This window comes from Somniosus microcephalus, chromosome 4, assembly GCF_052327205.1.
Source record: "Somniosus microcephalus isolate GS21.2 chromosome 4, FLI_Smic_1.0, whole genome shotgun sequence".
Lineage (NCBI taxonomy): Eukaryota > Metazoa > Chordata > Chondrichthyes > Squaliformes > Somniosidae > Somniosus > Somniosus microcephalus.
Genome location: NC_140990.1, coordinates 96357053 through 96376161, shown reverse-complemented (window position 1 = coordinate 96376161; position 19109 = coordinate 96357053).

Sequence of the window (19109 nt, the reverse complement as noted above, 5' to 3'; positions counted from 1 at the left end):
GTAGACCCTCCTTGACTCCCCCTCCTGTTACTCCCAGCGTTCTCTCCCTCACTCCCCCTCCTGTTACTCTCAGTGCAGAACTTCCCTCACTCCCCTCCTGTTACTCTCCCAGTGTAGACCCTCCCTCACTCCCCCTCCTGTTACTCCAAGTGTAGACCTTCCCTCACTCCCCTCCTGTTACTCTCCCAGTGTAGACCATCCCTCACTCCCCCTCCTGTTACTCCCAGTGTAGACCCACCCTCACTCCCCCTCCTGTTACTCCCCCAGTGTAGACTCTCCCTCAGAGCCCCTCCTGTTACTCCCCCAGTGTAGACCCTCCCTCACTGCCCTCCTGTTACTCCCAGTGTAGACCCTCCCTCATGCCCCCTCCTGTTACTCCCAGTGTAGACCCTCCCTCACTCCCCCTCCTGTTACTCCCACAGTGTAGACCCTCCCTCACTCCCCCTCCTGTTACTCCCAGTGTAGACCCTCCCTCACTCCCCCTCCTGTTACTCCCACTGTAGACCCTCCTTCACTCCCCCTCCTGTTACTCCCAGCGTAGACTCTCCCTCACTCCGCCTCCTGTTACTCCCGGTGTAGATCTTCCCTCACTCCCCTCCTGTTACTCTCCCAGTGTAGACTCTCCCTCACTCCCCCTCCTGTTACTCCCAGTGTAGACCTTCCCTCACTCCCCCTCCTGTTACTCCCAGTGTAGACCCTCTCTCACTCCCCCTCCTGTTACTCCCCCAGTGTAGACCCTCCCTCAGACCCCCTCCTGTTACTCCCCCAGTGTAGACCCTCCCTCACTCCCCTCTTGTTACTCCCAGTGTAGACCCTCCCTCACGCCCCTTCCTGTTACTCCCAGTGCAGACCCTCCCTCACTCCCCATCCTGTTACTCCCAGTGTAGACCTTCCCTCATTCCCCCTCCTGTTACTCCCCCAGTGTAGACCCTCCCTCAACCCCCCGTTACACCCAGTGTAGACCCTCCCTCACTCCCACTCCTGTTACTCCCCCAGTGTAGACCCTCCCTCACTCCCACTCCTGTTACTCCCATTGTAGACGCTCCCTCACTCCCCCTCCTGTTACTCCCAGTGTAGACCCTCCTTCACTACCCCTCCTGTTACTCCCAGTGTACACCCTCCCTCAATCCCCCTCCTGTTACTCCCAGTGTAGACCCTCCCTCAGTCCCCCTCCTGTTACTCCCAGTGTAGACCCTCCCTCACTCCCCCTCCTGTTACTCCCAGCGTAGACCCTCCCTCACTACCCCTCCTGTTACACCCCCAGTGTAGACCCTCCCTCACTCCCCCTCCTTTTACCCCCAGTGTAGACCGTCCCTCACTCCCCCACCTGTTACTCCCAGTGTAGACCCTCCCTCACTCACCCTCCTGTTACTCCCAGTGTAGACCCTCCCTCATTCCCCCTCCTGTTACTCCCAGGATAGACGCTCCCTCACTCCCCCTCCTGTTACTCCCAGTGTAGACCCTCCCTCACTCCCCCTCCTGTTACTCCCAGTGTAGACCCTCCCTCACTCCCCCTCCTGTAACTCCCCCAGTGTAGACACTCCATCACTCCCCCTCCTGTTACTCCCAGTGTAGACCCTCCCTCAGTCCCCCTCCTGTTACTCACAGTGTAGACCCTCCTTGACTCCCCCTCCTGTTACTCTCAGTGTAGACTCTCCCTCACTCCCCTTCCTGTTACTCCCAGTGAAGACCTTCCCTCACTCCCCTCCTGTTACTCGCCCAGTGTAGACCCTCCCTCACTCCCCCTCCTGTTACTCCCAGTGTAGACCTTCCCTCACTACCCTCCTGTTACTCTCCCAGTGTAGACCATCCCTCACTCCCCCTCCTGTTACTCCCCCAGTGTAGACCCTCCCTCACTCCCCTCCTGTTACTCCCAGTGTAGACCCTCCCTCACGCCTCCTCCTGTTACTCCCAGTGTAGACCCTCCCTCACCCCCCCTCCTGTTACTCCCCCAGTGTAGACCCTCCCTCACTCCCCCTCCTGTTACTCCCAGTGTAGACCCTCCTTCACTCCCCCTCCTGTTACTCCCAGCGTAGACTCTCCCTCACTCCGCCTCCTGTTACTCTCAGTGTCGACTCTCCCTCACTCCCCCTCCTGTTACTCTCCCAGTGTAGACCATCCCTCACTCCCCCTCCTGTTACTCTCCCAGTGTAGACCCTCCCTCACTCCCCCTCCTGTTACTCCCCCAGTGTAGACCCTCCCTCAGACCCCCTCCTGTTACTTCCCCAGTGTAGACCCTCCCTCACTCCCCTCCTGTTACTCCCAGTGTAGACCCTCCCTCACGCCCCTTCCTGTTACTCCCAGTGTAGACCCTCCCTCACTCCCCCTCCAGTTACTCCCAGTGTGCACCTTCCCTCATTCCCCCTCCTGTTACTCCTACAGTGTAGACCCTCCCTCACTCCCTCTCCTGTTACACCCAGTGTAGACCCTCCCTCACTCATCTCCTATTACTATCCCAGTGTAGACCCTCCCTCAATCCCCCCCGTTACTCCCAGTGTAGACCCTCCCTCACTCCCACTGCTGTTACTCCCCCAGTGTAGACCCTCCCTCACTCCCACTCCTGTTACTCCCATTGTAGACCCTCCCTCACTCCCCCCCCTTTTACTCCCAGTGTAGACCCTCCCTCACTCCGTCTCCCATTACTCCCCCAGTGTAGACCCTCCCTCACTCCCCCTCCTGTTACTCCCAGTGTAGACACTCCCTCACTCCCCCTCCTGTTACTCCCCCAGTGTAGACCCTCCCTCACTCCCCCTCCTGTTACTCCCAGTGTAGACCCTCCCTCACTCCCCCTCCTGTTACTCCCAGTGTAGACCCTCCCTCACTCCCCCACCTGTTACTCCCAGTGTAGACCCTCCCTCACTCCCCCTCTTGTTACTCCCAGTGTAGACCCTCCCTCAGTCCCCCTCCTGTTACTCCCAGTGTAGACCCTCCCTCACTCCCCCTCCTGTTACTCCCCCACTGCAGACCCTCCCTCACTCCCCATCCTGTTACTCCCAGTGTAGACTCCCCCTCCTGTTACTCCCAGTGTACACCCTCCCTCACTCCCCCTCCTGTTACTCCCAGTGTAGACCCTCCCTCACTCCCCCTCCTGTTACTCCCAGTGTAGACCCTCCCTCAGTCCCCCTCCTGTTACTCCCCCAGTGTAGACCCTCCCTCACTCCCCCTCCTGTTACTCCCAGTGTAGACCCTCCCTCACTCCCCCTCCTGTTATTCCCAATGTAGACCCTCCCTCACTCTCCCTCCTGTTACTCCCAGTATAGACCCTCCCTCACTCCCCCTTCTGTTATTCCGAGTGTAGACCCTCCCTCACTCCCCCTCCTGTTACTCCCAGTGTAGACTCTCCCTCACTCCCCCTCCTGTTCCTCCCAGTGTAGACCCTCCCTCACTCCCCCTCCTTTTCCTCCCAGTGTAGACGCTCCCTCACTCCCCCTCCTGTTACTCCCCCAGTGTAGACCCTCCCTCACTCCCCATCCTGTTACTCCCAGTGTAGACTCCCCCTCCTGTTACTCCCAGTGTAGACCCTCCCTCACTCCCCCTGCTGTTACTCCCCAAGTGTAGACCCTCCCTCACTCCCCCTCCTGCTACTCCCAGTGTAGACCCTCCCTCACTCCCCCTCCTGTTACTCCAAGTGCAGACCATTCCTCACTCCCCCTCCTGTTACTCCCAGTGTAGACCCTCCCTCACCCCCCTCCTGTTGCTCCCGCAGTGTAGACCCTCCCTCACTCCCCCTCCTGTTACCCCCAGTGTAGACCATCCCTCACTCCCCCTCCTGTTACTCCCAGTGTAGGCCCTCCCTCACTCCCCCTCCTGTTACTCCCAGTGTAGACCCTCCCTCACTCCCTCTACTGTTACTCCCCCAGTGTAGACCCTCCCTCACTCCCCCTCCTGTTACTCCCAGTGTAGACCCTCTCTCACGCACCCTCCTGTTACTCCCAGTGTAGACCCTCCCTCACTCCCCCTCCTTTTACTCCCAGTATAGTCCCTCCCTCACTCCCCCTCCTGTTACTCCCAGTATAGACCCTCCCTCACTCCCCCTCCTGTTACTCCCAGTGTGGACACTCCCTCACTCCCCCTCCTGTTACTTCCAGTGTAGACCCTCCCTGACTCCCCCTCCTGTTACTCCCCCAGTGTAGACCCTCCCTCACTCCCCCTCCTGCTACTCCCAGTGTAGACCCTCCCTCACTCCCCCTGCTGTTACTCCCCCAGTGTAGACCCTCCCTCACTCCCGCTCCAGTTACTCCCCCAGTGTAGACCCGCCCTCACGCCCCCTCCTGTTACTCGCAGTGTAGACCCTCCCTCACCTGTTACTCCCCCATTGTAGACCCTCCCTCACTCCCCCTCCAGTTACACCTAGTGTAGACCTTCCCTCACTCCCCCTCCTGTTACTCCCAGTGTAGAGCCTCCGTCACTCCCCCTCCTGTTACTCCCAGTGTAGACCCTCCCTCACTCACCCTCTTGTTACTCCCAGTGTAGACCCTCCCTCACTCGCCCTCCTGTTACTCCCAGTGTAGTCCCTCGCTCACTCCCCCTCCTGTTACTCCCCCAGTGTAGCCCCTCCCTCACTCCCCCTCCTGTTACTCCCAGTGTAGACCCTCCCTCACTCCCCCTCCTGTTACTCGCCCAGTGTAGACCCTCCCTCACTCCCCCTCCTGTTACTCCCAGTGTAGACCCTCCTTCACTCCCCCTCCTGTTACTCCCAGTGTAGACTCTCCCTCTCTCCCCCTCCTGTTGTTCTCAGTGTAGACTCTCCCTCACTCCCCCTCCTGTTACTCCCAGTATAGACCCTCCCTCACTCCCCCTCCTGTTACCCCCAGTGTAGACCCTCCCTCACTCCCTCTCCTGTTACTCCCCCAGTGTAGACCCCCGCTCACTCCCCCTCCTGTTACTCCTAGTGCAGACCCTCCCTCACTCGCCCTCCTGTTACGCCCCCAGTGTAGACCCTCCCTCACTCCCCCTCCTGTTACTCCCAGTGTAGACCCTCCCTCACTCCCCCTCTTGTTACTCCCCCAGTGTAGACCCTCCCTCACTCCCCCTCCTGTTACTCCCCCAGTGTAGACCCCCCCTCACTCCCTCTCCTGTTACTCCCAGTGTGGACCCTCCCTCACTGCCCCTCCTGTTACTCCCAGTGTAGACCCTCCCTCACTCCCCCTCCTGTTAGTCGCCCAGTGTAGACCCTCCCTCACTCCCCCTCCTGTTACTCCCAGTGTAGACCCTCCTTCACTCCCCCTCCTGTTACTCCCAGTGTAGACTCTCCCTCTCTCCCCCTCCTGTTGTTCTCAGTGTAGACTCTCCCTCACTCCCCCTCCTGTTACTCCCAGTATAGACCCTCCCTCACTCCCCCTCCTGTTACCCCCAGTGTAGACCCTCCCTCACTCCCTCTCCTGTTACTCCCCCATGTGGACCCCCGCTCACTCCCCCTCCTGTTACTCCCAGTGTAGACCCTCCCTCACTCCCCCTCCTGTTACTCCCCCAGTGTAAACCCTCCCTCACTCCCCCTCCTGTTACTCACAGTGTAGACCCTCCCTCAGTCCCAATCCTGTTACTCCCAGTGTAGACTCTCCCTCACTCCCCCTCCTGTTACTCCCAGTGTAGACACTCCCTCACTCCCCCTCCTGTTACTCCCCCAGTGTCAACACTCCCTCACTCCCCATCCTGTTACTCCCAGTGTAGACTCCCCCTCCTGTTACTCCCAGTGTAGACCCTCCCTCACTCCCCCTCCTGTTACTCCCAGTGTAGACCCTCCCTCACTCCCCCTCCTGTTACTCCCAGTGTAGACCCTCCCTCAGTCCCCCTCCTGTTACTCCCCCAGTGTAGACCCTCCCTCACACCCCCTCCTGTTACTCCCAGTGTAGACCCTCCCTCACTCCCCCTCCTGTTACTCCCAGTGTAGACCATCCCTCACTCCCCCTCCTGTTACTCCCAGTGTAGACCCTCCCTCACTCCCCCTCCTGTTACCCCCAGTGTAGACCGTCCCTCACTCCCCCTCCTGTTACTCCCAGTGTAGGCCCTCCCTCACTCCCCCTCCTGTTACTCCCAGTGTCAACCCTCCCCCACTCCCCCTCCTGTTACTCCCAGTATAGACCCTCCCTCACTCCCCCTCCTGTTACTCCCAGTGTAGACCCTCCCTCACTCCCCCTCCTGTTGCTCCCAGTGTAGACCCTCCCTCACTCCCCCTCCTGTTACTCCCAGCGTAGACCCTCCCTCACTCCCCCTCCTGTTACTCCCCCAGTGTAGACCCTCCCTCACTCCCCCTCGTTACCCCCAGTGTAGACCGTCCCTCACTCCCCCTCCTGTTACTCCCAGTGTAGACCCTCCCTCACTCCCCCTCCTGTTACTCCCAGTGTAGACCCTCCCTCACTCCCCCTCCTGTTACTCCCATTATAGACGCTCCCTCACTCCCCCTCCTGTTACTCCCAGTGTAGACCCTCCCTCACACCCCCTCCTGTTACTCCCAGTGTAGACCCTCCCTCACGCCCCCTCCTGTTACTCCCCCAGTGTAGACACTCCCTCATTCCCCCTCCTGTTACTCCCAGTGTAGACCCTCCCTCACTCCCCCTCCTGTTACTCCCAGTGTAGACCCTCCCTCACTCCCCCTCCTGTTACTCCCCCAGTGTAGACACTCCCTCATTCCCCCTCCTGTTACTCCCAGTGTAGACCCTCCCTCACTCCCCCTCCTGTTACTCCCAGTGTAGACCCTCCTTGACTCCCCCTCCTGTTACTCCCAGCGTAGACTCTCCCTCACTCCCCCTCCTGTTACTCTCCCAGTGTAGACACTCCCTCATTCCCCCTCCTGTTACTCCCAGTGTAGACTCTCCCTCACTCCCCCTCCTGTTACTCCCAGTGTAGACCTTCCCTCACTCCCCTCCTGTTACTCTCCCAGTGTAGACCCTCCCTCACTCCTCCTCCTGTTACTGTCAGTGTAGACCTTCCCTCACTCCCCTCCTGTTACTCTCCCAGTGTAGACCATCCCTCACGCCCCCTCCTGTTACTCCCAGTGTAGACCCTCCCTCACTCCCCCTCCTGTTACTCCCCCAGTGTAGACCCTCCCTCAGAGCCCCTCCTGTTACTCCCCCAGTGTAGACCCTCCCTCACTGCCCTCCTGTTACTCCCAGTGTAGACCCTCCCTCACGCCCCCTCCTGTTACTCCCAGTGTAGACCCTCCCTCAATCCCCCTCCTGTTACTCCCCCAGTGTAGACCCTCCCTCACTCCCCCTCCTGTTACTCCCAGTGTAGACCCTCCCTCACTCCCCCTCCTGTTACTCCCAGTGTAGACCCTCCTTCACTCCCCCTCCTGTGACTCCCAACGTAGACTCTCCCTCACTCCGGCTCCTGTTACTCTCAATGTAGACTCTCCCTCACTCCCCCTCCTGTTACTCCCGCTGTAGACCTTCCCTCACTCCCCTCCTGTTACTCTCCCAGTGTAGACCCTCCCTCACTCCCCCTCCTGTTACTCCCAGTGTAGACCTTCCCTCACTCCCCTCCTGTTACTCTCCCAGTGTAGACCATCCCTCACTCCCCCTCCTGTTACTGCCAGTGTAGACCCTCTCTCACTCCCCCTCCTGTTACTCCCAGTGTAGACCCTCCCTCACACCCCCTCCTGTTACTCCCCCAGTGTAGACCCTCCCTCACTCCCCTCCTGTTACTCCCAGTGTAGACTCTCCCTCACTCCCCCTCCTGTTACTCCCAGTATAGACGCTCCCTCACTCCCCCTCCTGTTACTCCCAGTGTAGACCCTCCCTCACACCCCCTCCTGTTACTCCCAGTGTAGATCCTCCCTCACGCCCCCTCCTGTTACTCCCCCAGTGTAAACACTCCCTCATTCCCTCTCCTGTTACTCCCAGTGTAGACCATCCCTCACTCCCCTCCTGTTACTCTCCCAGTGAAGACCATCCCTCACGCCCCCTCCTGTTACTCCCAGTCTGGACCCTCCCTCACTCCCCCTCCTGTTACTCCCCCAGTGTAGACACTCCGTCAGAGCCCCTCCTGTTACTCCCCCAGTGTAGACCCTACCTCACTGCCCTCCTGTTACTCCCAGTGTAGACCCTCCCTCACGCCCCCTCCTGTGACTCCCAGTGTAGACCCTCCCTCAATCCCCCTCCTGTTACTCCCCCAGTGTAGACCATCCTTCACTCCCCCTCCTGTTACTCCCAGCGTAGACTCTCCCTCACTCCCCCTCCTGTTACTCCCGGTGTAGACCTTCCCTCACTCCCCTCCTGTTACTCTCCCAGTGTAGACCCTCCCTCACTCCCCCTCCTGTTACTCCCAGTGTAGACCTTCCCTCACTCCCCTCCTGTTACTCTCCCAGTGTAGACCATCCCTCACTCCCCCTCCTGTTACTCCCAGTGTAGACCCTCTCTCACTCCCCCTCCTGTTACTCCCAGTGTAGACTCCCCCTCCTGTTACACCCAGTGTAGACCCTCCCTCACTCCCCCTCCTGTTACTCCCAGTGTAGACCCTCCCTCACTCCCCCTCCTGTTACTCCCCCCAGTGTCGACACTCCCTCACTCCCCATCCTGTTACTCCCAGTGTAGACTCCCCCTCCTGTTACTCCCAGTGTAGACCCTCCCTCACTCCCCCTCCTGTTACTCCCAGTGTAGACCCTCCCTCACTCCCCCTCCTGTTACTCCCAGTGTAGGCCCTCCCTCACTCCCCCTCCTGTTACTCCCAGTGTCGACCCTCCCCCACTCCCCCTCCTGTTACTCCCAGTATAGACCCTCCCTCACTCCCCCTCCTGTTACTCCCAGTGTAGACCCTCCCTCACTCCCCCTCCTGTTACTACCAGTGTAGACCCTCCCTCACTCCCCCTCCTGTTACTCCACCAGTTTAGACCCTCCCTCACTCCCCCTCCTGTTACTCCCAGTGTGGACGCTCCCTCACTCCCCCTCCTGTTACTCCCAGTGTAGACCCTCCTTCACTCCCCCTCCTGTTACTCCCAGTGTACACTCTCCCTCAATCCCCATCCTGTTACTCCCAGTGTAGACCCTCCCTCAGTCCCCCTCCTGTTACTCACCCAGTGTAGACCCTCCCTCACTCCCCCTCCTGTTGCTCCCAGTGTAGACCCTCCCTCACTCCCCCTCCTGTTACTCCCAGCGTAGTCCCTCCCTCACTCCCCCTCCTGTTACTCCCCCAGTGTAGACCCTCCCTCACTCCCCCTCCTGTTACCCCCAGTGTAGACCATCCCTCACTCCCCCTCCTGTTACTCCCAGTGTAGACCCTCCCTCACTCCCCCTCCTGTTACTCCCAGTGTAGACCCTCCCTCACTCCCCCTCCTGTTACTCCCAGTATAGACGCTCCCTCACTCCCCCTCCTGTTACTCCCAGTGTAGACCCTCCCTCACTCCCCCTCCTGTTACTCCCAGTGTAGACCCTCCCTCACGCCCCCTCCTGTTACTCCCCCAGTGTAGACACTCCCTCATTCCCCCTCCTGTTACTCCCAGTGTAGACCCTCCCTCACTCCCCCTCCTGTTACTCCCAGTGTAGACCCTCCCTCACTCCCCCTCCTGTTACTCCCCCAGTGTAGACACTCCCTCATTCCCCCTCCTGTTACTCCCAATGCAGACCCTCCCTCACACCCCCTCCTGTTACTCCCAGTGTAGACCCTCCTTGACTCCCCCTCCTGTTACTCCCAGTGTAGACCTTCCCTCACTCCCCTCCTGTTACTCTCCCAGTGTAGACCCTCCCTCACTCCTCCTCCTGTTACTGTCAGTGTAGACCTTCCCTCACTCCCCTCCTGTGACTCCCCCAGTGTAGACCCTCCCTCAGAGCCCCTCCTGTTACTCCCCCAGTGTAGACCCTCCCTCACTGCCCTCCTGTTACTCCCAGTGTAGACCCTCCCTCACGCCCCCTCCTGTTACTCCCAGTGTAGACCCTCCCTCAAACCCCCTCCTGTTACTCCCCCAGTGTAGACCCTCCCTCACTCCCCCTCCTGTTACTCCCAGTGTAGACCCTCCCTCACTCCCCCTCCTGTTACTCCCAGTGTAGACCCTCCTTCACTCCCCCTCCTGTGACTCCCAACGTAGACTCTCCCTCACTCCGGCTCCTGTTACTCTCAATGTAGACTCTCCCTCACTCCCCCTCCTGTTACTCCCGGTGTAGACCTTCCCTCACTCCCCTCCTGTTACTCTCCCAGTGTAGACCCTCCCTCACTCCCCCTCCTGTTACTCCCAGTGTAGGCCTTCCCTCACTCCCCTCCTGTTACTCTCCCAGTGTAGACCATCCCTCACTCCCCCTCCTGTTACTCCCAGTGTAGACCCTACCTCACACCCCCTCCTGATACTCCCCCAGTGTAGACCCTCCCTCACTCCCCTCCTGTTACTCCCAGTGTAGACTCTCCCTCACTCCCCCTCCTGTTACTCCCAGTATAGACGCTCCCTCACTCCCCCTCCTGTTACTCCCAGTGTAGACCCTCCCTCACTCCCCCTCCTGTTACTCCCAGTGTAGACCCTCCCTCACGCCCCCTCCTGTTACTCCCCCAGTGTAGACACTCCCTCATTCCCCCTCCTCTTACTCCCAGTGTAGACCCTCCCTCACTCCCCCTCCTGTTACTCCCAGTGTAGACCCTCCCTCACTCCCCCTCCTGTTACTCCCCCAGTGTAGACACTCCCTCATTCCCCCTCCTGTTACTCCCAGTGTAGACCCTCCCTCACTCCCCCTCCTGTTACTCCCAGTGTAGACCCTCCTTGACTCCCCCTCCTGTTACTCCCAGCGTAGACTCTCCCTCACTCCCCCTCCTGTTACTCTCAGTGTAGACTCTCCCTCACTCCCCCTCCTGTTACTCCCAGTGTAGACCTTCCCTCACTCCCCTCCTGTTACTCTCCCAGTGTAGACCCTCCCTCACGCCCCCTCCTTTTACTCCCAGTGTAGACCCTCCCTCACTCCCCCTCCTGTTACTCCCCCAGTGTAGACCCTCCCTCAGAGCCCCTCCTGTTACTCCCCCAGTGTAGACCCTCCCTCACTGCCCTCCTGTTACTCCCAGTGTAGACTCTCCCTCACGCCCCCTCCTGTTACTCCCAGTGTAGACCCTCCCTCAATCCCCCTCCTGTTACTCCCCCAGTGTAGACCCTCCCTCACTCCCCCTCCTGTTACTCCCAGTGTAGACCCTCCCTCACTCCCCCTCCTGTTACTCCCAGTGTAGACCCTCCTTCACTCCCCCTCCTGTTACTCCCAGCGTAGACTCTCCCTCACTCCGGCTCCTGTTACTCTCAATGTAGACTCTCCCTCACTCCCCCTCCTGTTACTCCCGGTGTAGACCTTCCCTCACTCCCCTCCTGTTACTCTCCCAGTGTAGACCCTCCCTCACTCCCCCTCCTGTTACTCCCAGTGTAGACCTTCCCTCACTCCCCTCCTGTTACTCTCCCAGTGTAGACCATCCCTCACTCCCCCTCCTGTTACTCCCAGTGTAGACCCTCTCTCACTCCCCCTCCTGTTACTCCCAGTGTAGACCCTCCCTCACACCCCCTCCTGTTACTCCCCCAGTGTAGACCCTCCCTCACTCCCCTCCTGTTACTCCCAGTGTAGACTCCCCCTCCTGTTACTCCCAGTGTAGACCCTCCCTCACTCCCAATCCTGTTACTCCCAGTGTAGACCCTCCCTCACTCCCGCTCCTGTTTCTCCCAGTGTAGACACTCCCTCACTCCCCCTCCTGTGACTCCCCCAGTGTCGACACTCCCTCACTCCCCATCCTGTTACTCCCAGTGTAGAATCCCCCTCCTGTTACTCCCAGTGTAGACCCTCCCTCACTCCCCCTCCTGTTACTCCCAGTGTAGACCCTCCCTCAGTCCCCCTCCTGTTACTCCCCCAGTGTAGACCCTCCCTCACTCCCCCTCCTGTTACTCCCAGTGTAGACCCTCCCTCACTCCCCCTCCTGTTACTCCCAGTGTAGACCATCCCTCACTCCCCCTCCTGTTACTCCCAGTGTAGACACTCCCTCACTCCCCCTCCTGTTACCCCCAGTGTAGACCGTCCCTCACTCCCCCTCCTGTTACTCCCAGTGTAGACCCTCCCTCACTCACCCTCCTGTTACTCCCAGTGTCGACCCTCCCTCACTCCCCCTCCTATTAATCCCAGTATAGACCCTCCCTCACTCCCCCTCCTGTTACTCCCAGTGTAGACCCTCCCTCACTCCCCCTCCTGTTACTCCCAGTGTAGACCCTCCCTCACTCCCCCTCCTGTTACTCCACCAGTTTAGACCCTCCCTCACTCCCCCTCCTGTTACTCCCAGTGTGGATGCTCCCTCACTCCCCCTCCTGTTACTCCCAGTGTAGGCCCTCCTTCACTCCCCCTCCTGTTACTCCCAGTGTACACTCTCCCTCAATCCCCATCCTGTTACTCCCAGTGTAGACCCTCCCTCAGTCCCCCTCCTGTTACTCACCCAGTGTAGACCCTCCCTCACTCCCCCTCCTGTTACTCCCAGTGTAGACCCTCCCTCACTCCCCCTCCTGTTACTCCCAGCGTAGACCCTCCCTCACTCCCCCTCCTGTTACTCCCCCAGTGTAGACCCTCCCTCACTCCCCCTCCTGTTACCCCCAGTGTAGACCGTCCCTCACTCCCCCTCCTGTTACTCCCAGTGTAGACACTCCCTCTCTCCCCCTCCTGTTAGTCCCAGTGTAGACCCTCCCTCACTTGCCCTCCTGTTACTCCCAGTGTAGACCCTCCCTCACTCCCCCTCCTGTTACTCCCAGTGTAGACCCTCCCTCACTCCCCCTCCTGTTACTCCCAGTGTAGACGCTCCCTCACTCCCCCTCCTGTTACTCCCAGTGTAGACCCTCCCTCACGCCCCCTCCTGTTACTCCCAGTGTAGACCCTCCCTCACGCCCCCTCCTGTTACTCCCCCAGTGTAGACACTCCCTCATTCCCCCTCCTGTTACTCCCAGTGTAGACCCTCCCTCACTCCCCCTCCTGTTACTCCCAGTGTAGACCCTCCTTGACTCCCCCTCCTGTTACTCCCAGCGTTCTCTCCCTCACTCCCCCTCCTGTTACTCTCAGTGCAGAACTTCCCTCACTCCCCTCCTGTTACTCTCCCAGTGTAGACCCTCCCTCACTCCCCCTCCTGTTACTCCAAGTGTAGACCTTCCCTCACTCCCCTCCTGTTACTCTCCCAGTGTAGACCATCCCTCACTCCCCCTCCTGTTACTCCCAGTGTAGACCCTCCCTCACTCCCCCTCCTGTTACTCCCCCAGTGTAGACTCTCCCTCAGAGCCCCTCCTGTTACTCCCCCAGTGTAGACCCTCCCTCACTGCCCTCCTGTTACTCCCAGTGTAGACCCTCCCTCATGCCCCCTCCTGTTACTCCCAGTGTCGACCCTCCCTCACTCCCCCTCCTGTTACTCCCCCAGTGTAGACCCTCCCTCACTCCCCCTCCTGTTACTCCCAGTGTAGACCCTCCCTCACTCCCCCTCCTGTTACTCCCAGTGTAGACTCCCCCTCCTGTTACTCCCAGTGTAGACCCTCCCTCACTCCCAATCCTGTTACTCCCAGTGTAGACCCTCCCTCACTCCCGCTCCTGTTTCTCCCAGTGTAGACACTCCCTCACTCCCCCTCCTGTTACTCCCCCAGTGTCGACACTCCCTCACTCCCCATCCTGTTACTCCCAGTGTAGAATCCCCCTCCTGTTACTCCCAGTGTAGACCCTCCCTCACTCCCCCTCCTGTTACTCCCAGTGTAGACCCTCCCTCAGTCCCCCTCCTGTTACTCCCCCAGTGTAGACCCTCCCTCACTCCCCCTCCTGTTACTCCCAGTGTAGACCCTCCCTCACTCCCCCTCCTGTTACTCCCAGTGTAGACCATCCCTCACTCCCCCTCCTGTTACTCCCAGTGTAGACACTCCCTCACTCCCCCTCCTGTTACCCCCAGTGTAGACCGTCCCTCACTCCCCCTCCTGTTACTCCCAGTGTAGACCCTCCCTCACTCACCCTCCTGTTACTCCCAGTGTCGACCCTCCCTCACTCCCCCTCCTGTTAATCCCAGTATAGACCCTCCCTCACTCCCCCTCCTGTTACTCCCAGTGTAGACCCTCCCTCACTCCCCCTCCTGTTACTCCCAGTGTAGACCCTCCCTCACACCCCCTCCTGTTACTCCACCAGTTTAGACCCTCCCTCACTCCCCCTCCTGTTACTCCCAGTGTGGATGCTCCCTCACTCCCCCTCCTGTTACTCCCAGTGTAGGCCCTCCTTCACTCCCCCTCCTGTTACTCCCAGTGTACACTCTCCCTCAATCCCCATCCTGTTACTCCCAGTGTAGACCCTCCCTCAGTCCCCCTCCTGTTACTCACCCAGTGTAGACCCTCCCTCACTCCCCCTCCTGTTACTCCCAGTGTAGACCCTCCCTCACTCCCCCTCCTGTTACTCCCAGCGTAGACCCTCCCTCACTCCCCCTCCTGTTACTCCCCCAGTGTAGACCCTCCCTCACTCCCCCTCCTGTTACCCCCAGTGTAGACCGTCCCTCACTCCCCCTCCTGTTACTCCCAGTGTAGACACTCCCTCTCTCCCCCTCCTGTTAGTCCCAGTGTAGACCCTCCCTCACTCCCCCTCCTGTTACTCCCAGTGTAGACCCTCCCTCACTCCCCCTCCTGTTACTCCCAGTGTAGACCCTCCCTCACTCCCCCTCCTGTTACTCCCAGTGTAGACGCTCCCTCACTCCCCCTCCTGTTACTCCCAGTGTAGACCCTCCCTCACTCCCCCCTCCTGTTACTCCCAGTGTAGACCCTCCCTCACGCCCCCTCCTGTTACTCCCCCAGTGTAGACACTCCCTCATTCCCCCTCCTGTTACTCCCAGTGTAGACCCTCCCTCACTCCCCCTCCTGTTACTCCCAGTGTAGACCCTCCTTGACTCCCCCTCCTGTTACTCCCAGCGTTCTCTCCCTCACTCCCCCTCCTGTTACTCTCAGTGCAGAACTTCCCTCACTCCCCTCCTGTTACTCTCCCAGTGTAGACCCTCCCTCACTCCCCCTCCTGTTACTCCAAGTGTAGACCTTCCCTCACTCCCCTCCTGTTACTCTCCCAGTGTAGACCATCCCTCACTCCCCCTCCTGTTACTCCCAGTGTAGACCCTCCCTCACTCCCCCTCATGTTACTCCCCCAGTGTAGACTCTCCCTCAGAGCCCCTCCTGTTACTCCCCCAGTGTAGACCCTCCCTCACTGCCCTCCTGTTACTCCCAGTGTAGACCCTCCCTCATGCCCCCTCCTGTTACTCCCAGTGTAGACCCTCCCTCACTCCCCCTCGTTACTCCCCCAGTGTAGACCCTCCCTCACTCCCCCTCCTGTTACTCCCAGTGTAGACCCTCCCTCACTCCCCCTCCTGTTACTCCCACTGTAGACCCTCCTTCACTCCCCCTCCTGTTACTCCCAGCGTAGACTCTCCCTCACTCCGCCTCCTGTTACTCTCAGTGTAGACTCTCCCTCACTCCCCCTCCTGTTACTCCCAGCGTTCTCTCCCTCACTCCCCCTCCTGTTACTCTCAGTGCAGAACTTCCCTCACTCCCCTCCTGTTACTCTCCCAGTGTAGACCCTCCCTCACTCCCCCTCCTGTTACTCCAAGTGTAGACCTTCCCTCACTCCCCTCCTGTTACTCTCCCAGTGTAGACCATCCCTCACTCCCCCTCCTGTTACTCCCAGTGTAGACCCTCCCTCACTCCCCCTCCTGTTACTCCCCCAGTGTAGACTCTCCCTCAGAGCCCCTCCTGTTACTCCCCCAGTGTAGACCCTCCCTCACTGCCCTCCTGTTACTCCCAGTGTAGACCCTCCCTCATGCCCCCTCCTGTTACTCCCAGTGTCGACCCTCCCTCACTCCCCCTCCTGTTACTCCCCCAGTGTAGACCCTCCCTCACTCCCCCTCCTGTTACTCCCAGTGTAGACCCTCCCTCACTCCCCCTCCTGTTACTCCCAGTGTAGACTCCCCCTCCTGTTACTCCCAGTGTAGACCCTCCCTCACTCCCAATCCTGTTACTCCCAGTGTAGACCCTCCCTCACTCCCGCTCCTGTTTCTCCCCAGTGTAGACACTCCCTCACTCCCCCTCCTGTTACTCCCCCAGTGTCGACACTCCCTCACTCCCCATCCTGTTACTCCCAGTGTAGAATCCCCCTCCTGTTACTCCCAGTGTAGACCCTCCCTCACTCCCCCTCCTGTTACTCCCAGTGTAGACCCTCCCTCAGTCCCCCTCCTGTTACTCCCCCAGTGTAGACCCTCCCTCACTCCCCCTCCTGTTACTCCCAGTGTAGACCCTCCCTCACTCCCCCTCCTGTTACTCCCAGTGTAGACCATCCCTCACTCCCCCTCCTGTTACTCCCAGTGTAGACACTCCCTCACTCCCCCTCCTGTTACCCCCAGTGTAGACCGTCCCTCACTCCCCCTCCTGTTACTCCCAGTGTAGACCCTCCCTCACTCACCCTCCTGTTACTCCCAGTGTCGACCCTCCCTCACTCCCCCTCCTGTTAATCCCAGTATAGACCCTCCCTCACTCCCCCTCCTGTTACTCCCAGTGTAGACCCTCCCTCACTCCCCCTCCTGTTACTCCCAGTGTAGACCCTCCCTCACACCCCCCTCCTGTTACTCCACCAGTTTAGACCCTCCCTCACTCCCCCTCCTGTTACTCCCAGTGTGGATGCTCCCTCACTCCCCCTCCTGTTACTCCCAGTGTAGGCCCTCCTTCACTCCCCCTCCTGTTACTCCCAGTGTACACTCTCCCTCAATCCCCATCCTGTTACTCCCAGTGTAGACCCTCCCTCAGTCCCCCTCCTGTTACTCACCCAGTGTAGACCCTCCCTCACTCCCCCTCCTGTTACTCCCAGTGTAGACCCTCCCTCACTCCCCCTCCTGTTACTCCCAGCGTAGACCCTCCCTCACTCCCCCTCCTGTTACTCCCCCAGTGTAGACCCTCCCTCACTCCCCCTCCTGTTACCCCCAGTGTAGACCGTCCCCTCACTCCCCCTCCTGTTACTCCCAGTGTAGACACTCCCTCTCTCCCCCTCCTGTTAGTCCCAGTGTAGACCCTCCCTCACTCCCCCTCCTGTTACTCCCAGTGTAGACCCTCCCTCACTCCCCCTCCTGTTACTCCCAGTGTAGACCCTCCCTCACTCCCCCTCCTGTTACTCCCAGTGTAGACGCTCCCTCACTCCCCCTCCTGTTACTCCCAGTGTAGACCCTCCCTCACTCCCCCTCCTGTTACTCCCAGTGTAGACCCTCCCTCACGCCCCCTCCTGTTACTCCCCCAGTGTAGACACTCCCTCATTCCCCCTCCTGTTACTCCCAGTGTAGACCCTCCCTCACTCCCCCTCCTGTTACTCCCAGTGTAGACCCTCCTTGACTCCCCCTCCTGTTACTCCCAGCGTTCTCTCCCTCACTCCCCCCTCCTGTTACTCTCAGTGCAGAACTTCCCTCACTCCCCTCCTGTTACTCTCCCAGTGTAGACCCTCCCTCACTCCCCCTCCTGTTACTCCAAGTGTAGACCTTCCCTCACTCCCCTCCTGTTACTCTCCCAGTGTAGACCATCCCTCACTCCCCCTCCTGTTACTCCCAGTGTAGACCCTCCCTCACTCCCCCTCATGTTACTCCCCCAGTGTAGACTCTCCCTCAGAGCCCCTCCTGTTACTCCCCCAGTGTAGACCCTCCCTCACTGCCCTCCTGTTACTCCCAGTGTAGACCCTCCCTCATGCCCCCTCCTGTTACTCCCAGTGTAGACCCTCCCTCACTCCCCCTCGTTACTCCCCCAGTGTAGACCCTCCCTCACTCCCCCTCCTGTTACTCCCAGTGTAGACCCTCCCTCACTCCCCCTCCTGTTACTCCCACTGTAGACCCTCCTTCACTCCCCCTCCTGTTACTCCCAGCGTAGACTCTCCCTCACTCCGCCTCCTGTTACTCTCAGTGTAGACTCTCCCTCACTCCCCCTCCTGTTACTCCCAGCGTTCTCTCCCTCACTCCCCCTCCTGTTACTCTCAGTGCAGAACTTCCCTCACTCCCCTCCTGTTACTCTCCCAGTGTAGACCCCTCCCTCACTCCCCCTCCTGTTACTCCAAGTGTAGACCTTCCCTCACTCCCCTCCTGTTACTCTCCCAGTGTAGACCATCCCTCACTCCCCCTCCTGTTACTCCCAGTGTAGACCCTCCCTCACTCCCCCTCCTGTTACTCCCCCAGTGTAGACTCTCCCTCAGAGCCCCTCCTGTTACTCCCCCAGTGTAGACCCTCCCTCACTGCCCTCGCTGTTACTCCCAGTGTAGACCCTCCCTCATGCCCCCTCCTGTTACTCCCAGTGTCGACCCTCCCTCACTCCCCCTCCTGTTACTCCCCCAGTGTAGACCCTCCCTCACTCCCCCTCCTGTTACTCCCAGTGTAGACCCTCCCTCACTCCCCCTCCTGTTACTCCCAGTGTAGACTCCCCCTCCTGTTACTCCCAGTGTAGACCCTCCCTCACTCCCAATCCTGTTACTCCCAGTGTAGACCCTCCCTCACTCCCGCTCCTGTTTCTCCCAGTGTAGACACTCCCTCACTCCCCCTCCTGTTACTCCCCCAGTGTCGACACTCCCTCACTCCCCATCCTGTTACTCCCAGTGTAGAATCCCCCTCCTGTTACTCCCAGTGTAGACCCTCCCTCACTCCCCCTCCTGTTACTCCCAGTGTAGACCCTCCCTCAGTCCCCCTCCTGTTACTCCCCCAGTGTAGACCCTCCCTCACTCCCCCTCCTGTTACTCCCAGTGTAGACCCTCCCTCACTCCCCCTCCTGTTACTCCCAGTGTAGACCATCCCTCACTCCCCCTCCTGTTACTCCCAGTGTAGACACTCCCTCACTCCCCCTCCTGTTACCCCCAGTGTAGACCGTCCCTCACTCCCCCTCCTGTTACTCCCAGTGTAGACCCTCCCTCACTCACCCTCCTGTTACTCCCAGTGTCGACCCTCCCTCACTCCCCCTCCTGTTAATCCCAGTATAGACCCTCCCTCACTCCCCCTCCTGTTACTCCCAGTGTAGACCCTCCCTCACTCCCCCTCCTGTTACTCCCAGTGTAGACCCTCCCTCACACCCCCTCCTGTTACTCCACCAGTTTAGACCCTCCCTCACTCCCCCTCCTGTTACTCCCAGTGTGGATGCTCCCTCACTCCCCCTCCTGTTACTCCCAGTGTAGGCC